The following is a 22,858-nucleotide window of genomic DNA, read 5'->3' as shown; positions in this document are numbered from 1 at the left end:
TGTGACTGGTGACTGGTCAAATGCAAGCCCTGGAATAGGTGTTCCCAGGAAACTGCCAGACAAGTCAGATATTGGTAGTTCCCTGGTGATGGGACCTTTGTGGAGCTCTAAACTCATTTTATCGACTTCAGGGGCTGCTAGTCTGCTGCTTTTCATTGCTGCTGTGATTTCGAGGCTCTTCATTTCAAGGCTACTGCCCATGAAGCTGGGGAGAGATAGAGGGAATAGGGCAAATTAGCATGACACGAAGCTCACTTCAGCTGTTTTACTTGAATGAATTGTTGGAAGCCTTTGATTAATTTCCAGAGTTCTGAAAAAGTTGATTTTGACAATTTTTGCCTATATTCTCATTGTTTTTATGGAAGAATGGATTTTCGGGTGGTATCATTCAAAAATAGGGTTTTAATGAAATAAAACATGAAGAAACAGAACAGGTTCTTGTTTGTGTGGACTATAACAGATGTCATTTAAATTTTTTCAATTGACATCTAAACTTACTTTGGAAACAAAGTGTTTTATTATTAGCCAATATGTATGAAATAATCAGTTTCCACGTTATATAAATACATAACTGTATAAAGAGAATAAAACTTTGTTTAAAGTTTGCTGGATGAATGATTGTAAAAAGAAAGCGTTTTTTTCATGACTCAACTTATCAATTCGAAATTCAGAATAAACTGTAGGTCACTAATTTTCTTATTCAGGGGCTTTCTTCTTTTTTGTTGATATGTAATAAGATCTCATTCATCAGGCACTTTGGTTGCATTCTTGATTGAGAATGTTTCAAAAGCATTTATGGAAATTAGAGACAAACCGAAAAGCAGAGCAAGTGAAAGTAAAGATGCTCCTCCTTTCTGTACCATCTAACACAAATCCTAAAATGTTAGTTTCTGAGATTAGCATTTATCTGATGCTGCTTTGATTAAAATTTTTCTTCTTGGTAATTATGTCTGGTTTAAATGGAAATAAGGGAATTCCAGTTGAATCTGACTAGTATCCATGAGGACACAGGTTTGATCCCTGGCCTCTCTCAGTTGGGTTAAGAATCCACCTTTGCTGTGAGCTGTGATATAGGTCTCAGATGCAGCTTGGATCTGGCTTTGCTGTGGCTGTGATGTAGGTCAGCGCCTGCAGCTCTGATTTGACCCTTACCCTACATGTGCTGAGGGTGTGGCCCTAAAAAGATAGGTAAATAAATAAAATTTTTCACTAGTAAATAAAAATCAGATATACAATACTTTAGTGATTTTATTTTTAAGGTTGAATATATGAATTAAAACTTCTTATAGCTTAAATACCACTCTATAAACACTTAGTAAATCTTAGAGGTGAGATTACTAAGACTTTAAAATAACAGCTCACAACTCTGTGGCAGTAGTTTTGTGCCTCAGAATTCTTTTTTTTTTTTTTTTTGTCTTTTTGCCTTTTCTTGAGCCGCTACCGCAGCATACAGAGGTTCCCAGGCTAGGGGTTGAATCGGAGCTGTAGCCACCAGCCTACGCCAGAGACACAGCAACGCGGGATCCGACCCGCGTCTGCAACCTATACCACAGCTCACGGCAACGCTGGATCGTTAACCCACTGAGCAAGGCCGGGGATCGAACTGGCAAAGCTCATGGTTCCTAATCGGATTCGTTAACCACTGCGCCATGACGGGAACTCTGTGCCTCAGAATTCTAATCCAAACCCTTGCTCATAAAAATTTCACAGTTCAAATTATGCTTTTAACTGCAGCCCAAATTATGCTTTTAACTACAGCCCAAATTATTCCCTTAACTGCTCTGTAGCTTTTTCTGGCAAATTAATATAGCTATTTGGTAGATTATTCTTCTTAGAGACTTTTGGGAAGACTAGAATTTAAGCATTAAGCTTGTCTTCTCTTTCCCATTAGAGTTGGTTTCTCCTACATGTTTGCACTATGCCACTTTCAGGGCATTTCATGAGAAAATCAAATACTTTTTTAAAAATTCCAGTATTAACCATTAATTTTTCCTTAGAGATATAAATTTGGAATTTATGTATGTACACATATGCCTTTTTTACATATATATATAAATTCCCTTTTTTATATTATTTTCCATCATGGTCTACGCCAAGAAACTGGACATAGTTCCCTGTGCTATAAATAGCAGGATCTATTGCTTATCCATTCCAAATGTGGTAGTTTGCATCTACTAACCCCAAATTCCCAGTATACCCCACTCCCTCCCCCACTCCCTTGGCAACCACAAGTCTGTTCTCTACATCTATGAGTCCGTTACTGTTTTGTAGATAAGTTCATTTGTGCCATAATTTATTATTTTTTATTTTTTTAATTTTTTGTCTTTTTGTCTTTTCTAGGGCTCCTGCGGCATATGGAGGTTCCCAGGCTAAGGGTCCAATCAGAGCTGTAGCCGCCAGCCTACGCCAGAGCCACAGCAACATGGGATCTGAGCCGCCTCTGTGACCTACACCACAGCTCACGGCAATGCTGGATCCTTAACCCACTGAGCAAGGCCAGGGATCGAACCTGCAACCTTGTGGTTCCTAGTCAGATTCGTTAGCCTCTGCACCATGACAGGAACTCCACTTGTGCCATAATTTAGATTCCACATGTAAATGATACCATATGGTATTTGTCTTTCTCTTTCTGACTTACTTCACTTAGTATGAGAATCTCAGGTTGCATCCATGTTGCTGTAAATGACATTATTTTTGTTCTTTATGGCTGAGGAGTATTCCATAGTGTGTATATATCACATCATCTTAATCCATTCATCTGATGATGAACATTTAGGCTGTTTCCAGGTCTTGACTATTGTGAATAATGCTGCAGTGAACATAGGAGTTCATATAGCTTACGGAATTATGGTTTTATCTGAATATATGCCTAGGAATGGAACTGCTGGAGCATATGGTTACTTCTGTATTGAGTTTTCTGAGGAGCTTCCATACTGTTTTCCATAGTGGTTGTGCCAGTTTACATCCTGCCAACAATGCAGGAGGATTCCCTTTTTTCCACACCCTCTCCAATATTTGTTATTCGTAGACTTATTAATGATGGCCCTTCTGACTGGTGTGAGATAGTACCTCATTGTAGTTTTAATTTGCATGTCTCTGCTAATTAGTGATGTTGAGCATCTTTTCATATGTCTCTGGCCATCTCTATGTCTCTTTGGAGAAATGTCTCTTTAGGTGTTCTGCCCATTTTTCGATTGGTTGTTTGGTTTTTGCTATTGAGTTCTGTGAGTTGTTTCTGTATTTTGGAGATTAAGCCTTTGTAGGTTACATGGTTGGCAGTTATTTTCTGCCGTTCCGTTACATCTGTTTTGTAAATAAGTTCATTTGTATCATTTTTTAAAATTCCCTTACAGATGATACCGTAAGTGTTCTTATGGAATAACTGGGACCAATTTTATGTAATTTTTTCATTTTTAAAGTATATCTTTCTTTGTATTTCCAAGAAAATAAAATTGGCAAATTATAATTTTTTGACAAATTATTCCATCTTAAAAGTGAATAGCAAAATATTTCATGTAATTCAAGCTATTGTGACTAAATTATAAATTAAAATATTAAATATTTTATAGCATTTTAATAAAATGTGTGTGTATACACACACATACACACTTAAATCTGTTGTAAAAGACAGGATCATTAAACTTTAAAGAGAACAACATCTTAAAGGGAACATAATGATCATGAAATTTTAATGAGTACTCATCCAAAAATAATTGATACTCTATTAAATTAGCTCCTAGGTATTCTACAGTTAAAATAATTTCTAATTATCTAGTTAAGTGACTTCATAATTAATAAGAAAATGTTTCCAGGAGTTCCCGTTGTTGCGCAGTGGGGGCAAATCCAACTAGTATCCATGAGTTGCGGGTTTGATCCCTGGTCTCACTCAGTGGGATCCAGCGTTGACGTGGGCTGTGGCGTAGGTTGCAGATGCAGTTCAGATCTGGCGTTGCTGTGGCTGTGATACAGGCCGGCAGCTGTAGCTCTGATTCGCCCCCTAGCCTGGGAACATCCATATGCCAAGGGTATAGCCCTAAAAAGCAAAAAAAAAAAGAAAACGCTTCCAAATGGAAATTATCAACAGAATACTGAAAATTCTCTGAAGTGAATCTGATTAAAAACTTGTGTAATATGAGATATTAGATGAAAAGGAGACCTCTTAAAACATAATTTTTTAATGATTTTTTTTGTAGGTTCTTACATTACCTTAATACAAAGCAAGATTTTTTTTTGTCAAAAATTATACAGATGTTTGTAGAAATAGAAATTGAATTCTGCTTTTTCAGTTCTTTTTTCTTTTTTTTTTTCTTTAAATGCTCCTCTGCCCCCACTCCCACCCCACCCTGGGCCAGGGGTTGAATCCTAGCTGCAGCTGTGGCATCACCAGATCCTTTAACCCACTGCTCTAGGCCAGGGATCAAACCCACACCACCATAATGACCTGAACTGCTGCAGTTGGATTCTTTTTTCTTTCTTTCTTTCTTTCTTTCTTTCTTTCTTTCTTTCTTTCTTTCTTTCTTTCTTTCTTTTCTTTTCTTTTCTTTTCTTTTCTTTTCTTTCTTTTCTTTCTTTTCTTTCTTTCTTTCGCTGTACCTGTGGCATATGGAAGTTCCCAGTCTAGGGGTTGAATTGGAGCTGCAGCTGAGGCCTATGCCACAGCCATAGCAACACCAGATATGAACTGCATCTGTGACCTATGCTGCAGCTTGCAGCGGTCACAGATCCTTAACCCACAGAGCAAGACCAGGATCGAACTTGCATCCACATCCTCACGGACACTATGTTGGGTTCTTAACCTGCTGAGCCACAATGGGAACTCCTGCAGTCAGATTCTTAATTCATTGTGCCACAGCAGGAACTCCTGCTTTTCAGTTCTCATAGCATTTTCCTTTCAGTAATAAATTTTATGGTTATATATTCAAAGTGCTGGTGTGTATCTTCTTGCCACCAGATAGAATGCTCAGGGTTCAGATTTCTGCAATATATTTGTGTGATTTTTTTTCAACAAAGAACATTTTGAAAATAGGGCAAATATGCACACACATATAAACACATGACAGAAAATTACACAAAAAATTATAAACAGGGTCAGATCCCAGAAAAAGAGTTTCTGTTTCACTATACAACCTTTTATACTACTTGAAAAAGTAATAAATTCACAAGATTAAAAATACTCAAATTTAGGAGTTCCCATTGAGGCTCGGTGATAACAACCTCAATTAAATATCCATGAGGATGCAGGTTCAATCCTTGACCCCACTCAGTGGGTTAAGGATCCAGTGTTGCCATGAGCTGCAGTGTATATACATGCGGCTCAGCTCCCACATTGCTGTGGCTGTGTCTGTGGCATAGACCTGATTTAACCCTTAGCCTGAACTTCCATATGCCGCGGGTGTCCCCTAAAAAGCAAAAAAAAAAAAAAAAAAAGTGCAGTTCCAAGTGTACACACACTTACAGCACCAAAAAAAAAAAAAAAAAAAAAAAAAGCTCAGGACAGTTACATACCCATTTGGGTTTTTTGTTTTGTTTTGTTTTGTCTTTTGCCATTTCTTGAGCCGCTCCCTCAGCACATGGAGGTTCCCAGGCTAGGATCCAATTGGAACTGTAGCTGCTGGCCTATGCCAGAGCCACAGCAGTGCGGGATCCGAGCCACCTCTGTGACCTACACCACAGCTTGTGGCAACGCTGGATCCTTAACCCACTGAGCAAGGCCAGGGATCGAACCCAGAACCTCATGGTTCCTAGTCGGATTCAGTAACCACTGAGCCACAACGGGAACTCCTACATACCCATTTGTTAACTGTGGTTCTTCTCAGGAAAGAGGGATTTATTAGCAAGATGTAGAAATTCCGCTTTATCCAAACTATTTAAAATTTTAAGAATGTCTTTTTATTTACATTAAAACAAACATGTCAAAAAAGTACACAAATCATTTCTGTATGGCCCAATTAAAAAAAATAAAATGAACATAGCCCCCATAACCACCCTCAGATCAAGAAATAGAATTTTACCAGTACCCCCAGGGAGCACCCCCCCCCAAGCAATATCCCCTTTTTCCTCCCTAAACCAAAGATTAGTTTTGCCTGGTTTTGAATTTTATATAAATAGAATTATACAGTATGTCTCATTTTGTCTCTGGTTTCATTTGCTCCACATCATGTATATAAGATCCATGTTATCACCCGTAGCATAGCATTTGCTGCATAACATTCCATTCTGTGCCCTCAGTTGCTTCAGTTTACCATTGATGAACACTTGGGTGGTTTCTAGTTCTTTATTATCACAAGTAATTCTTCAAGAACGTTCTTGTACACTGCTTTTCTTGCATGCATTTTTGGGGAATTATATATCCCGAAGTATATGGGTTATAAGGAATATATATACGTATTCAAATAACAACAGCTTTTAAAAAAATTTATCTCTACTTATACATCCCAAAACACCTCAAATCAGTTGAACTCTTCCTGTATTCCCTCAAACACCAAGCTTTCATTACTACCACTGTCTGATTGTAGAGGAGTATTATTTTCCCCAAATAGCTGCTGCCCTCCTGTAAGGTAAGATTATTTTTTCCTATGCCCCTGATGGCAAAAAAGGTTTCCAAAGAGGCTGTAGCAGTTTACATTTCCACATGCAGTATATTGTTGGCAGTTGCTCTACAGTCACATCAACATTTGGAATTATCTTTTTCATTTTATCTATTATCATGGTGCCTGCATGTACTGTTTGAATTTTAGAGGAATTATCCACATACCTCCCGTGTGAGCAAAAGCAAATATGCCTTCCTTTTGGTGAATATCTGAATAAAATATCTATTATTTAATTAGTAAGTATCAATTCTAGTCTCTTATATATGCTTGTAAACATATTATTGACCACTTAATGGTCTATATACCTATAAACTACAGAATCTGGCATTTTAAAACTAAAACAGCTGGTAAACTTAACTGGCACATTAATGAGTGCTTATTTTATAAAGAAGAAATATTGTGTTAGCTGCAAAGTTGGCAACAAAGTGCCTGTATACAACAAAGTACCCTGTCTTCTTGGGGATGATTCATGGGACTAATTATAAGTTTAGGGGAATAAAGGAGATTGGAACTATATATTTTTAAATTGCTCAATGAATTTTATTACATTTATAGGTGTATAACAGTCATCACAACCAAATTTTACAGCATGTCCATCTCAAACCCTCTGTTTATCCTCCCAGCCCCCAACCTGTCTCATTTGGAAACCATAAGTTTTTCAAATTCTGTGAGTCAGTATCTGTTCTGCAAAGAAGTTCATTGTGTCCTTTTTTTAGATTCCACATGTCAGTGATAGCATATGACCTTGTCTGACTGACTTCACTTAGCATGATAATTTCTTGGTCCATCCATGTTGCTGCAAATGCCGTTATTTCTTTCCTTTTAATGGCTGAGTAATATTGGAACTATATTTTGATGTAGAAAAATGCAAGTTAAAACCTCAATGAGGATGTAAGTATTAAAAAATCTGAAATACAGTGAGTCTCTGGAGCACTCGAATCCCCCATACACGGGCACAACCATTTGGGGGAGTGATCTGACAATATTTAATAATGCTAAAAATGTGCATACCTAAAATCTAACATAATATACTTCTAGGTGTTTTTCCTACAGAAAATCTTATACATATATAGAAAGGTATAGGTGAATGCCTTCTTGTTGCACTGTTTTGTAATAATGAAAGAACTGGAAACAATATAAATATCCAATAGTAGAAAAATGAATGGAATTTGGAGGATACATACAATGGAATGCTAGAATACTATATGCCATTATTCCATTGTATGAATCTATACTGTGGATAAATCTTAAAAGTACAATATTGGGTAAAACAGCAAATTAGAAAGGGACATATAAAATATGATGCCACTGACGTAAACTGAAAAAAATAAGCCTCACAAATCAAAAGTATATACTACTGGATGTATACAAGCATGGGTATTAAGAATATTAAAACAGGAATGAAAAAGATACACTCAAAGTTTAAGGAAAAAATGAAGTATAAACACACTTTTCAAAAGAGCATCTGATGGAACATTATAAATCTGGTAGATTCTGGAAAGTAATGGGTACAAGTCTCTACTTTTCTGTATGTTTTGCTGTGAAAGACAAAAACTTAAAATAGTTACAAATAGGGTAATTGATAAAAAGTTTTGAAGTGCTAAGTTTTAGATTTAAGATAATTAGTAATGGGTAGTCAGTAAGATTCCCAAATAGATCAAATTAAATGATGAAAATAACCTTTGAGGAAAATTATTCTGTTTTCATAATTCAGTGAGATGCAGTAGGGAGATATCAAAAAAAGGGTTGATCCACCCATCAGGCATAAATAATGATAGTATAGAAAATACCAACTTTGAAAACGGAAACAAAGGGGGAAACTTGGTAATTTTTTTTTAAAAAAGAATGAGTATGATGAAGGACTTCCCGCCATATAGCACAGTGGGTTAATAATCTGACTACAGCAGCTCAGGTCGCTGCAGAGGTGTGGATTCAATTCCTGGCCCAGCACAGTGAGTTAAAGAATCCAGTGTTTGCTGCAGCTTCAGTGTAGGTCCAGTCCTTGGCCCAGGAACTTCAATATGCTGTGTGTATGGCCAAAAAAAGAAGAAGAATGAGTGTGATGAGATTATGGAATTTGCAGACTGAAAAGAGTACAGAAAAAAAAGTCCATATTTCTTAACATGGAAAAACTAAATAAAACTCAGAGGTAACTAGCTTATCTAAGGTTACATGCAGAGTGGCAGAGTTGACCCTAGAATCTGGGTCTTCTGATCCCACACAGAGTCACATTGGAGTGAGAAAGGGAAGTGGAATTTAAATTCAGAATTTGAAACACTTGATTCTAGATGAATGGTGATTCAGTTGATACTAATAAGGCAGTTTATAAATGCCAGCACTTGGCTTGTAGGGATGGTTGGTGAATGCTTTTCAACACTGTTTCCTTGCATTCAATAGGACTGTTCACTGAATCCATATGAAGAAATAATACCAGCAAAAGTAACCACGTAGGTAAATTTAAAAGACAGTATAAATATATTTTTTGTTTTTAATTATTTTTTTTCTCCTGAGTCAAAAGACATTTGCAAAAAGCATTAATTATATACTGTTCCTTATAAAGATATAATTAGTATTAAAATAATTGCACAAAGGAAGGGACAAGGAACTGAGCTACAGAGGAGCAGAGTTTCTATATACAACTGAAAATAAGTTGGAATTAATCTGATTTAGATTGTTATTAATTAAGAGGTTAATTATAATCCCCAGTCCTCTACTAAGAAAATAACTTCCAAAAGATGTAGTGAAAAAAACAATAGAATTAAAATGAAACACTGGAAAATGTTAAACAGGCACAAAAAGGAGCAGTAATGAGGTTGAGAAACAAAAAAGGACATAAATTACATAGAGAAAACAGATTGCAGAATAGCAGTTATAAATGACATCCTGTCAGTAATTTCATTAAATGTAAATGACTTAAACATGACAGTGAAAAGACAGAGATTGGCAGAATGGATAAAAACCTGTGATCTATGTGCTGTATCTCCAAGGAACACTCTTTAAATCAAAGATACAAATAAGTTGGAGTTCCCTGGTGGTGCAGTGGGTTAAGGATCTGGCATGTGGCTCAGGTTGCTGGCATGGGTTCAATCCTCGGCTCCGGAACTTCTGCATACTAGGGATGCAACTAGGAAAAAAAAAACACAAATAGGTTGAAACGGAAAAGGTGGAAAGAGATATATCATGCAAACTAACCAAAAGACAGGTGAAGTTGCTCTATTAATAAACTAGTATATGGTTGCTAGTAGCAAAAACGTGTTACTAGAGACAAGTTCATTTTCAAATGTAGGCAGTTTATACTGGTAGTTTTCATGTTAAGGTGGTATATGGTGTCATTGAAGTATAATTTGTGTGAACAATAAATTCATTTTCTAAACTCAGTCTTAAAATGAACAAATAAATGGGCAGGTGCTTTGTTTAAAGTAAAACATTTAACTTTTAGCTGGTGATGTTGTAATCATCCTCTTGACACCTTGAACTTATTTTATTATTTATTTATTTATTTATTTATTCATTTGCTTTTTAGGGCCGCTCCCATGGCATATGGAGTTCCAGGCTAGGGGTCGAATCCAAGCTACAGCTGCTGGCTACACCACAGCCATAGCAACGTCAGATTCGGGTCATGTGTGTGAACTATACTTCACAGCTCAAGGCAACGCTGGATCCTTTACCCACTGCACAAGGCCAGGAATTGAACCCGCAACATCATGATTCTATCGGATTTGTTTCCACTGTACCATGACGGGAACTCCCTTTGAACTTATTTAAATGCCAGTCTTTAATGAATAGTGGAATGATTAAAAATATATGGATGTTTCAAACCCAAATGTATGACATCTGGATATTTGAAGTGAAGTGATGTTTTAGTTATTGTGAAGTCCTTATAATTTTCTTTCTTTTTTTTTTTTTTTTTTTTTAGGGCCACACATGTAGCATGTGAAAGTTCCCAGGCTAGGGGTGGAATCGAAGCTCCAGTCTCCGGCCTACACCACAGCCACAGCAACGCGGGATCCGAGCTGCGTCTGTGACCTACACCGCACTTATGGCAACACCAGATTCTTAATCTGCTAAGCAAGGCCTGGGATCCAACCCGCATCCTCATGGATACTAGTCATGTTCATTACTGCTGAGCCATGATGGGAGCTCCCATATAATCTTCTTTAAAAATAATTTTATTTTATTTAAAATGGAAAAAATTTAAATGTGACCGTTTAGCAGAACTAGCTTTAGAAATTAAAGATTTAATTGTTGCCAAGCCTCACATGTATTATCATTGGGATACAAGGAGCCTTGTGCCCATGTGACCCTTTTTAGTAGGATTAGTAGGAGAATGAAGAAGTATATATAGAAGTAGTTGAAGAAAAAAATCCTGAGTTGTATAAGTACACACGAAAACATGGTATGTATGTGCACATATATCTGAATATACATACACACATGTACATACATTGTCTATATATTTTTGGAGGATTGTTGTATCATTTTTCTATCATTGTCAGTAAATGAAGTATTCCAGAGTTTAGATGATTAATTAGGATTCTCTTTGTACTGGATTTAGAAGAAATATTAATTATTTTTGAGGGTCTACTGTATATCAGGCACTGTGCTTGTGTTTTATACATAGTGTTTCCCTTAATCCTTCAAAACAAATTTTAGAAAAGAAGACACTAAAGTTCATAGAGTTTAAATAATTTGCCTAAAAATCACACATTTATTAAGCAATAGTGTAGGATTTAAACATTGAATTGCCTGCTTCCAAACACATATTTTTTCTGTTACAGTGCTTTTATTTCTAAAAAGCAATTGTGAAGACAAATGAGCCTAATAGAAAAAAATTTTAAGTATTTTCTAATTATCCCATATTATACCTTGTATTCTTCTATCTTAATGTTGTAATCGGCTTTAACTATCTCCCTTACCAATTCATCCTTGTATCCTCAACTTCAAAAAATGTCTACAATATAGTATTTGTCATTATTTGTCAAATAAGTAAATTAAATGAGTGGGTAGTTGACAGATCTCAGTTGTTTGTCTATATGCTTATATCAAGTATATATTCTTACCTAAGTTTGAAAATTATTTTCCTTCGTAGGATTAAAAACTAAACTCAGATTCATTAGGTTGATTATTTTCCTTTTATCTACAATCATTAATCTCTATTTAGATTTTACCTGAAATGTGTTACATAAGCCAACCCATCTACAGATTGACAGCACCTAGTGGAGTACAAAGAGTGATTAAAAGTTCTTATAGTGAAGTCAGTTAAATAACACTTTGATGTGTAAATAATTCAGACTTGTTTGTGAATTGATAGTATATTCAAATGAAATGAATTTCCCAACTTGATTTCTCAGGAAAATCAGATAATGGCTTCAAATTCAGACATAGTAAAATTGGAATGCCTGCAATTTATCAAGGTAAATAAATCCAGAAATTAGTTGGAAACATAGTTTCAGAGCTTGGGAAATCTAGAACTATGCTAATATGGTAGCCATTAACTGCATGTGGCTACTTAAACTAATTAAAATTAAATAAGATTACAGGAGTTCCCATCGTGGCGCAGTGATTAAAGAATCCGACTAAGAACCATGAGGTTGCGGGTTTGATCCCTGCCCTTGCTCAGTGGGTTAAGGATCCGGCGTTGCCGTGAGCTGTGGTGTAGGTTGCAGACAAGGCTCGGATCCCGTGTTGCTGTGGCTCTGGTGTAGGCCGGTGGCTACAGCTCCTATTCAACCCCTAGCCTGGGAACCTCCATATGCCGCAGGAGCGGCCCAAGAAATGGCAAAAAGACAAAAAAATAAAATAAAAATTAAAAAAATAAATAAAATAAATAAAATGTTTTTTTTTAAATAAATAAATAAATAAATAAATAAGATTACAGATTTAGTTCCTCATTCTCACTAGTCACATTCCAAATGTTCAGTAGCACATATGTACATACTCAGACCATGTATAGCCAAATACAGCTAGAGACTGTTCTCCTATAGCACCAATACAGAGCACCTCCATCATCATAGAAAGTTCTTTCAGCTATCCATGGTCTCAAAGCCATAGGAAAAGATTTAGGAGCTATTTAGAAATTGAACAGTCGGTAATTTAGCAAACGTTTGTTCAACTTCTTTAGTTTCTGTAGCTGTGTATAAAAATAAATAGACTGAAGTTAAATAAGGGCTCATGTTGTAGTAGAGTTGACAACTTGCAAACAAGTGAACACAGTCATGTGCTAATTACAACAGAAGGAAGTACAGTGTGCTCTGGGCACTAATACAGGAATAGTCTAATTCTGCCTTAGCGTGTTAGCATCTTGAAAGATGAGTAGTATTTCCTGAAGAAAGAAATGGTTCCTTATAGGAAAATGTCAGCAGAAGTCAGGTGTGAATCAAATGTCATGCTAGAGAATAGTAAATAAATCACAGGCCAAGAAATGAAGATGAAACTACTGACTATGGAACATGAGATTGAAAGGAATAAAACAGATAGATAACAAAAGCTATAGGGCAGTCAAGTACAGGAAAATGTGGAAAGGAAGAAGCAGGAAGGTCTCCCTATTAGTTCAGAAAAAATCTCATAGACATTGTGTCCTGTCTCTGTTCTCTCTTTTGTGTAAATTGGTCCATTTCTCCTAAGCTAGAGGGCAAATCTTTAAGGCAACAAGTCTACACTGATGAAAATAACAATACTAAGAGCTACACAGACAGTGCTTATAATAACAATGGCTAACATGCATAAATAGTGCTTACAACATGCCAGTTGCTGTCCTAATGACATGTTAATTCATTTAGTCATCACAACAACCTTAATGAGTATTGACTTAATTTGAAGGCTTTCTACCACAGGTTGGGAAACTAGGTTGCTAACAGTATGTTAACTGTTATTCAGGAGTACAAGGCCCATAGGATCTTCCCAAAACTTTTACTCTCGACCTCTTTAAGTTGGTACCCTAACCTCTTTTTCACTCTCAACCTCTTTAAGTTGGTACCCTAGAGCAAACATGGAGAAGCAGTTTGATAAGGAAGAGGGAAAAGCACTAGGCATTCCAGACAATTTTGTTCAGCTGTCCTTAGAATAAGAGGATATTAGGACATAGGCACACATGGAGAGAAGACTGTGAAAACACAAGAAGAATAAAGCCATTTATTAGCTAAGGAGAGGGGGCTCAGAAGAAACCAACCCTGTCAACACCCCTTGATCTGGAACTTCTAACCTCCAGAACTCTGAGAAAACAAATTTTTGTTTAATCTCTCCAGACTTGGTGCTTCGTTATGGTAGCCCTAGCAAATTAATACAGTAGCAAGATAATGCATCTGTGAATACTGGAACGCATGAATATGTTTTTGATTTCCAGACTGATTTTCTTGCTCTGTCCGCTATACCTTCTACTGAGAAATAGAGCTGGGAGGTGCTTGCTTTGTTCTCTTCAGACCTAATGTGCAGTGGAGAATGCAAGTTGTGTGTCCTTTGAGGTAGAAAGGAAAAAATTAAACTACATATGTAAGATAGATGCTGCCCATAAACATTTTCCTCTTTAATTTTTTCAATGATTATTTTGGTTTTATAGATTATTTTTATAAAAATATAGGTGAACATTTTTAGAAATTAATACAGCCTTAAATATTTCCTAGGTAAACACCCCTCAAAATAAACAATTTATACTGTTAGAGTTTTGTCAAAACAAACTTTAAAATTATTTTGTAAATTCAGGAGGTTAAATTTTTGTTAACTGCACCAAAAAGTTACTTATAATAATTTGGTCTTTTTTTCTGTTGTTTAAAGATTACACGTAGAATATTAGCACTAACTTCATATCTTTTACTAAATCCTTTATTGAACTAGTGATAATTTATGAAACAATAAATAATATTAAGGTTTTTCTGGTGGCCATCTTAGCAACTTATGAGTAATTATATTAGAAAACTCTTTATTTTCCTGAGATTCAGATTAGGGGGGAAAATACCAGACTCCTCACCCCCTGGAGATGGACCTAAATATCTATATAGTATTTTGAAAAATTCCATAGTGATTCTAAGAAGTATTCCCTTTCATCTAGCATACATCTTCTTATCTAATACACTTTATTGGTGCTGTGGGTCACGTGAAAGATTGCTATTTTTTTTTTTTTCTTTTCACGGCTGCATCTGTGGCATATGGAAGTTCCCAGGCTAGGGGTCACCTTGGAGCTGCAGCTGCCGACCTATGCCACAGCCACAGCAACACCGGATCTGAGTCACATCTTCGAGCTATGCCACAGCTTGTGGCAATGCCAGATTCTTAACCCACTGAGCAAGGCCAGGGATCAAACCCACATCCTCATGGACACTATCGCAGGTTCTTAACCCACTGAGCTACAACTGGACCTCCACTATTTTTCTTATTCTCATTTTACATGTGAAGAACTTAGACTGGCAACAATTAAGTAAGTAAAAGTGAAGTATATGGTCAAAGAATTTTTTATTTTTGAAATGCAAAAGAATATTTTCACAGTTATATTTAGCAATGATTAGTAGCAATTGAAAATTTGATAGTAAGATACAATTTATATGTAGGTGTTTATTATGTTTTTTAAAAATTGTTCACTCATTATTATGTTTCCTTTAAAATATCTGCAAATATTTTTAATAATTATGCCCTGACATTTGAATAAAGTCAATTTCTTATATAATAAAGCATAGATAAATAAATGAATTCTGGCACTTCTGTTTCACAGATCAGATTCCAAGGTGATACCTAAGTCCTGTATTTTTTATTGTAAATGTTCATTTGAATTTGCCTCACTTTAAGTGGTTAGTTTATATAAATTAAGTTTTAAGTCTGATGCACTGGGACTTCACTATGTAAGAGAACAGTTGTTTAAATGGTTTTGTAAAATGAAGTAACTTTTTCAGTGACACCAATAATCATATCTTAGGTTGCTTTTAAAGAAATTGAATCTGCTTTGGACTAAATTATATCTCAGGTTTCCTTAGCTCTAACTTCTCCCAGGTTGTATGCTCTGTTTGTTTAGAGGTATTCATGCAAGGCTCACAGTCTCTTATGTCTTTCTATGTACTTCGATCCTTCTCTTTGCTTCCTCACTCCAGAGATAGCTTTTTCTAATATCCTGCTTTTTTTTTTTTTGAAAATTATTTCCTTCTCTGAGGAAATGATTTTATGTTTGCCCATCTTAAATTTTATGTCTTCTTCCATAATTCCTCCATGCCAATATATATATTTTTATTACATATTGTGGAATTTAGAGAGCATTAAATTTTAATTACATTTTTCTAGATTTTTCTAGTCTTCATTAATGTATATACAGGACATAGTTATAGCTTTAATCAGTGACATTTTCATTATAGTACTTCTTTGTGTTACTGTTCAGTGTAACATTTTTATAAATATCTCCATGAATCATTTTGTAGCCTACTTGTAAGAATCATATAAAAGTCTACATGGTTTAGCATTAGTTACAGTCATTGTTAACTTTAATCTGCCCTTTGATGGTAGCCATCTTATTGAAAACATATGTGTCAAGCATATGTTTATCTATTATTCAAGAAGTAATGTAAATATTAATAGCACTGAGTGTTTAAGTTCAGAATACACTTAAAACGTTGAGTAGCTCTACATATCTCTATTCAGAATGCCAGAAGGTGCACTCTTGGCACATTTCAGGCACTTACTTTTATCAGTTGTCCACTCACCCCCCTGTTGACATCATTAACTCAAGCCAGGCATTAAAAGTGTTTTCACTAAAGAATGACAAAAGAAAACTGCCTTGCTGATGTATCCTGTGAGTAGAGTGAGGTCTTAAGCATGGCACCATTTATGGATATAGAGATGTAAAAAGTGGAAGAAACTAAGTGGAGAAGAGGAATATATTTGAGTAGTTTTACAAAGAGTGTAATAAAACTGTCAAGTCTGAACTCTGGTTTCTTTAAAGGGGTTAGGAATTGGAAGAGCAACGGTGCATTTGAGATATATGCAAGCATGATCATTTGTTTTTGTGAAATTTGATGATTTCGAAGAATCTCTCTCTCTCTCTTTTTTTTTTTTTTTTTTTTTTTTTTTTTTTTTTTTTTTTTACTTTTTCACGGCAACACCAGATTCTTAACCCACTGAGAGAGACCAGGGATTGAACCCTCATCCTCATGGATACTAGTTGGGTTCATTACCACTGAGCCACAGTAGGAACTCCCTGAAGAATCTCATTATTGAAAGTCCAAAGTACTTCATAATCACTTTATAACACTGTATTTATAAAATATGTCCTATAACATTCTCCTATGCTAATAGAGACATCAGCGATATGAATCACAAAGTGATGGATAATTTACCAGGATTCCTCACCTGGCCGGCTTCTGAGAGTTCTGTGTTCACCAGATTAGATAGTGTATGTCAAATTGTACTAATTCATTTATGATAGTGCTTGAGACAGTTTGGGAACATTTTATTTTAGGTAAAATAGCTGGTCTATCATATGTAGTTGTTGTCTTTCTCCTTATGACATTGTACTATTGTTTATGATGAGATTATGGGAAATTCTACTGCACTTGTGCAAGTGAATGTAAAATGTCTTTGGAATCCAGATAATTTGAGAATAGGTGAATTCTTGATTTTGAATCTGGACAAAAATCTCTTGATTACTTGCCAGAAACCAGATTAGTGATCTCAGAATTCAGGCAGGCACATTTATTGCAAAGTAGCCCTGGCTTGATCTGTGATGTTGGCAACAGTGAAATGATTCTCAACCACACATATGTCTTATCTACCTATCTACATTTTCTTTTCTTTCTTTCTTTCTTGCTTTTTTTTTTTTTTTTTTTTGTCTTTTTAGGACCACACCACCCACTGCATATGGAAGTTCATTTTCACTTAGACCTTTAAAAATAATTTTCCAAATTGGTATTACTCAGTGGCATAACTTGAATTCTTTAACTGTCTTCTTCTGCCATAACATAAAGGCAGATATTTATGTCTATTTTGTTTACTCCTCCAGCTCCATTACAAAGAACAGCCTCACGTTGTAATAAGACCTCAATAAATATTCGTGGAATGAGTGAATTCCACATACCTTCCAGTCCTCACTGTTCATCTGTTTATTCATTGAACAGAAATTTTCTGAAAACCTACTGTGGGAGTTCCCTGGTAGCTTACTGGGTTAAGGATCTGGCATTGTCACTGCTGTGGTTAAGGTCACTCTGTGGCATGGGTTTGATCCCTGGCCCAGAACTTTCATATGCCACAGGCACAGCCAAAAAAGAAAGAAAATCTATTATGAGCCAGGCTCTAGGGTATAGCATCTTATAAGTAGGGCAAGTTAAGGTATTTGCTTTAGGGGAGCTCTTGTTCTAGTAGAGTGGAAGTGGCTCAGTAAACAGGTAACCAGAGAACTACACAAAATAATTTCAGATAGTGATAAGTGCTAGATTAAAGAATAAAATAGATTGATTTGATAGAAAATGTTTGAAGATATGTATACCCTAGAATTTGGTGGTCAAGGAAGGTCTCTCTGAGGAAATGACATTTGAGATACCTGAGTAATAAGGAGGCATGATTATAAAGATCTTGGGGAAAGATCCATAATTTTTCTGTGCCCCTAAATGAAACCTGTATAGAGAGATAAGTTCTTAGAAATTATAAAATGCATTTTATAGTTATCTACCTGCATCTCCCAAGATTTAAGAATCTCCTTGGCGGGTGGGGGGCTGGAGCAGGGTGGAACCCAGCTGGAAAAGGTGACTGTTCTTTACTTTACAATTTTTCTCCCAGTTATCTTTTCACTATGATTCCTGTTAGAGCTCCTTTTTCTTCCTCCAGCATTTCTTGGTTTTCTGATTCATTATTTCTGTTCTTTTGTTCCCTTCCTTTTATTTTCTTTGAGTTAGTGCCACCTTTTCTCACTCAGTTGGACACTTACTATGTTACTTTTCAATCTTTTCTGTTGTAAGTTTTTAAAGTTCTGGGGTTTTTTTTATCAGTGTAATTTTGCCTGTATTCCAAGTTTTAACTTATCTTGGCTACAGTTCACTTCTGTTCATTTTTATTTTTCATTATAATTCTTTCTTAATCCACCAATTGAAACCTTTTTAAATTTGTAAACATTTTAAGAATTGCTGGTTTCTAACTTAATTGTACATAAAGGACATACAGTACTGATTCTTTGAAATTTTTAAGACTTGGTCTATAGTGTCCTGTATGGTTTATTCTTGTAATTTTCATTTCAATTCTGATTTCTTGAAAAGAATGTATGTTTTCTAATTGTTTGATGCAGTATACTTTATGTGGCCATTGTGTCAGATTATTAATGATGTAATAAAGAACAACATTGCAAGAAAAATTGCAAATTATCTTCCTTCATAACTCTTGTCTGTTCTGTTATTACCAAGAAAGATATTTAAATAGCCTTCCATTATTCAACATAGTATTGGAAGTACTAGCCACATCAGTCAGACAAATAAGAGATAAAAGGTATCCAAATTGGAAGAGAAGAGGTAAAATTGTCACTATGTGCAGATGACATGATACTATATATAGAAAACCCTAAGGACTCAACTCAAAAACTGCTTGAACTGACCAACAAATTCAGCACAGTAGCTGGATATAAGAGTAGCATTCAGAAATCTCACATCCATATACTAACAATGAAATATTAGAAAAGGAATACAAAAACACAATACCTTTTAAAATTACATCCAAAAAAATTAGATACCTGGGAATAAACCTGACCAAGGAGGTGAAAGACTTATATGCTGAGAACTATAAAACATTAACCAAGGAAATTAAAGAAGATTCAAAGAAATGGAAAGATTTTTCATACTCCTGGGTTGGAAAAATTAATATTGTAAAAATGGCCATACGACCCAAAGCAATCTACAGATTCAGTACAATCCCTATCAAATTACCCATGACATTTTTCACAGAACTACAATAAACAATCCAAAAATTTGCATGGAACCACAAAAGACCCAGAATTGGCAAAGCAATCCTGATGAACAAAAACCAAGCAGGAGCATAACTCTCCCAGACCTCAGGCAATATTACAAAGCCACCATCATTAAGACAGTGTGGTAATGGTACCAAACAGATACACTGACCAATGGAATAAAATAGAGAACTCAGAAATAAACCCAGACACTTAGAGTCAATTAATCTTTGACGAAGGAGGCAAAAATATAAAATGGGAAAAAGACAGTCTTTTCAGCAAGTTTTGCTGGGAAAACTGGACAGCTGCATGTCAATCAGTGAAACTGGGACATACCCTCACACCATGAATAAAAATAAACTCAAAATGGCTTAAAGACTTAAATGTAAGACAAGACACCATCAAACTCCTAAAAGTGAACATAGGCAAAACATTCTCTGACATCAGCCTTACAAATGTTTTCTCAGGCCAGTTCTCCAAGGCAACAGAAATAAAAGCAAAGATAAACCAATGGGACATAGTCAAACTGACAAGCTTTTGCACACCAAAGGAAACCATTTTAAAAAAAACAAAAAGACAATTTACAGAATGGGAGAAAAGTTTCAAACAATGCAACTGACAGGAGCTTAATCTCTAAAATATACAAACAACTTAGACAACTCAACAGCAAAAAATCGAACAACCCAATTGAAAAATGGGCAAAAGACCTGAATAGACATTTCTCCAAAGAAGATATACAGGTGGCCAACAAACACATGAAAAAATGCTCAACATTGCTGATTATAAGAGAAATGGAAATCGAAACTACCATGAGATACCACCTCACACCAGTCAGAATGGCCATCCTTAATAAGTCCACAGATAACAGATGCTGGAGGGGCTGTGGAGAAAAGGGAACCCTCCTGCACTGTTGGTGGGAATGGAAACTGGTACAGCCACTATGGAGAGCAGTTTGGAGATACCTTAGAAATCTATACATAGAACTTCCGTATGACCCCGCAATCCCACTCTTGCGCATCTATCCGGACAAAACTCTACTTAGAAGAGGCACGTTCATTGCAGCATGTTCATTGCAGCACTATTCACAATAGCCAGGACATGGAAACAACCCAAATGTCCATTGACAGACGACTGGATTCGGAAGATGTGGTATATATACACAATGGAATACTACTCAGCCATAAAAAAGAATGACATAATGCCATTTGCAGCAACATGGATGGAACTAGTGAAATGAGTCAGAAAGACAAATACCATATGATATCACTTATAACTGGAATCTAATATACAGCACAAAGGAACCTTTGTACAGAAAAGAAAATCATGGACTTGGAGAATAGACTTGTGTCTGCCCCAGGGGAGAGGGAGAGAGTGGGAGGGATCAGGAGCTTGGGGTTATTGGGTAAAACTTAGAATGGATTTACAAGAAGATCCTGCTGAGTAGCATCGAGAACTATGTCTTGATACTTACACTGAAACAGGACAAATGGTGGGGGGAAAATGTATACGTGTAAGAGGAACTTGGTCCCCATGCTGTACAGCGGAAAAAAAATAATAAAACGAAAAAAAAAGAAAATGCAGTGTATATACACAAAGGAATACTACTCAGCCATAAAAAAAATGATGTACTGCCATTTGCAGCAACATGGATGAAACTAGAGACTGTCATCCTGAGTGAAGTAAGTCAGAAAGAGAAAGGAGAATACCATATGACATCACTTATCTCGAATCTAATATATGACACAAATGAACCTTTCCACAGAAAAGAAAATCATGGACTTAGAGAACAGACTTGTGGTTGCCAGGGGGAGGGGGGGGATGGACTGGAAATCTGGGATTAATAGATGCAAGCTATTGCCTTTAGAATGAATAAGCAATGGATAAGCACTGGGAACTATATATAGTCACTTATGATGGAGCACGATAATGTGGGAAAAAGGAATGTTTATGTGTATGTGTGACTGGGACACTTTGTTGTACAGTAGAAAATTGACAGAACACTGTAAACCAGGTATAATGGAAAAAATAAAAATCATTAAATAAAAATAAATAAAACAGCCTACCATATTAGTGAGTTTGGATTTCTCTCTGTAGTATTTTTTTAATTCAATTTTATTTTTCTCTTTAAATAAGCTAATTTAGTCCCTTTGTATTTTATTAATATATTTGGATTTTTTTCTAACAGTTTATTTTGTGTTTTCCATTCACGTTACTTTTCTGTGCTGGATTTCTCTTTTCTACTTTCTTTGAAATGAGGTCTTTCAATCTCACCTGAAATGTTTTTATTTCACTCTCTGATTGAATGATGACTTAAAATCTGAGTATAAATTTCTAGGTGGATAATTACTTTCTTCTTAAGATTTTGAAAATATTAGTACACTGTATTCTTTTAGTGCTGTAGTTGAGAAATTTGCTGTTCTAATTGTTTTATAAATAATAAATCTTTTCCTCATTCCTTGGATGCTTTTAAGATCTTTGTTTTCGATGTTGTACAGCTGTACTACAGAGTTTTTAGGCGTAGATTTTTTTTCCACCTTTACTGAGATATTATTGACCTACAGCACTGTATAAGTTTAAGTTCTGCAGCATAATGACTTGACTTATATATTATGAAGCAGTTACCATAAAAAGTTTAGTTAACATGTCATCTCGTTATAGATACAGAAAAAAAGAATGGTTTTCTTTTTGATGAGAACTTCTCAGATTTATTCTATTAGCAACTTTCAAATACATTATATAGCAGTGTTATCTATGGTCACCATGTTGTACATCACATCCCCAGTACAGTTACCTTATAAGGAGAAACATTCTAATCCTACCCCAGCCTCACTTCTGCTAACCATAGATCTGATCCGTTTGTTTGTTTGTTTGTTTGTTTGTTTGTTTTTAAGATTTCCCATATAAATGAGGTCAGTTTTTGTCTTTTCTCTATCTGACTTATTTCACTTAGCCTGTGCTGGCAAGTTACCTCCACATTGTGGCAAATGGCAGGATTTTCTTCTTTTTATGACTTAATAATATTCCAGTATATGTGTGTATTTGTTAGTATACAGCACAACTTCATCCATTCTCATTTGTCAGTGGACTCTTAGGTTGTCTCGGTGTCTTGGCCATGATCATGTGGTAGTTCTATTTTTAATTTTTTGAGGAACCTCCATAATGTTTTCTATAGCAGCTGTACCAATTCATATTTCCATCTACAATGCACAGGGGTACTCCACATCCTTCACTGCTTTGTCATCTTTTGTCTTTTTGATAATAGCCATTCTAACAGTTGTGAGGTAATATCATTATGGTTTTGTTTATCATTTTTCTAATGATCAGTGATATTGAGCACTTTTCTGTGTACCCCTTAGCCACTTGAGTATCT

The 22,858-nt window shown here is 35.6% G+C and overlaps 1 protein-coding gene across 4 annotated transcripts in view; it reads left to right on the top strand.

Annotated features, from left to right (window-relative positions):
- Positions 1–22,858, top strand: part of FNDC3A (fibronectin type III domain containing 3A) — a 193,463-nt gene that overhangs the window by 56,090 nt on the left and 114,515 nt on the right. The window lies entirely within an intron of this gene.

The sequence above is a fragment of the Sus scrofa genome, chromosome 11, assembly GCF_000003025.6.
Source record: "Sus scrofa isolate TJ Tabasco breed Duroc chromosome 11, Sscrofa11.1, whole genome shotgun sequence".
Taxonomy (NCBI): domain Eukaryota; kingdom Metazoa; phylum Chordata; class Mammalia; order Artiodactyla; family Suidae; genus Sus; species Sus scrofa.
Note: the sequence above shows the minus strand (reverse complement) of the source record. Positions and strands in the feature narration are given on the sequence as shown.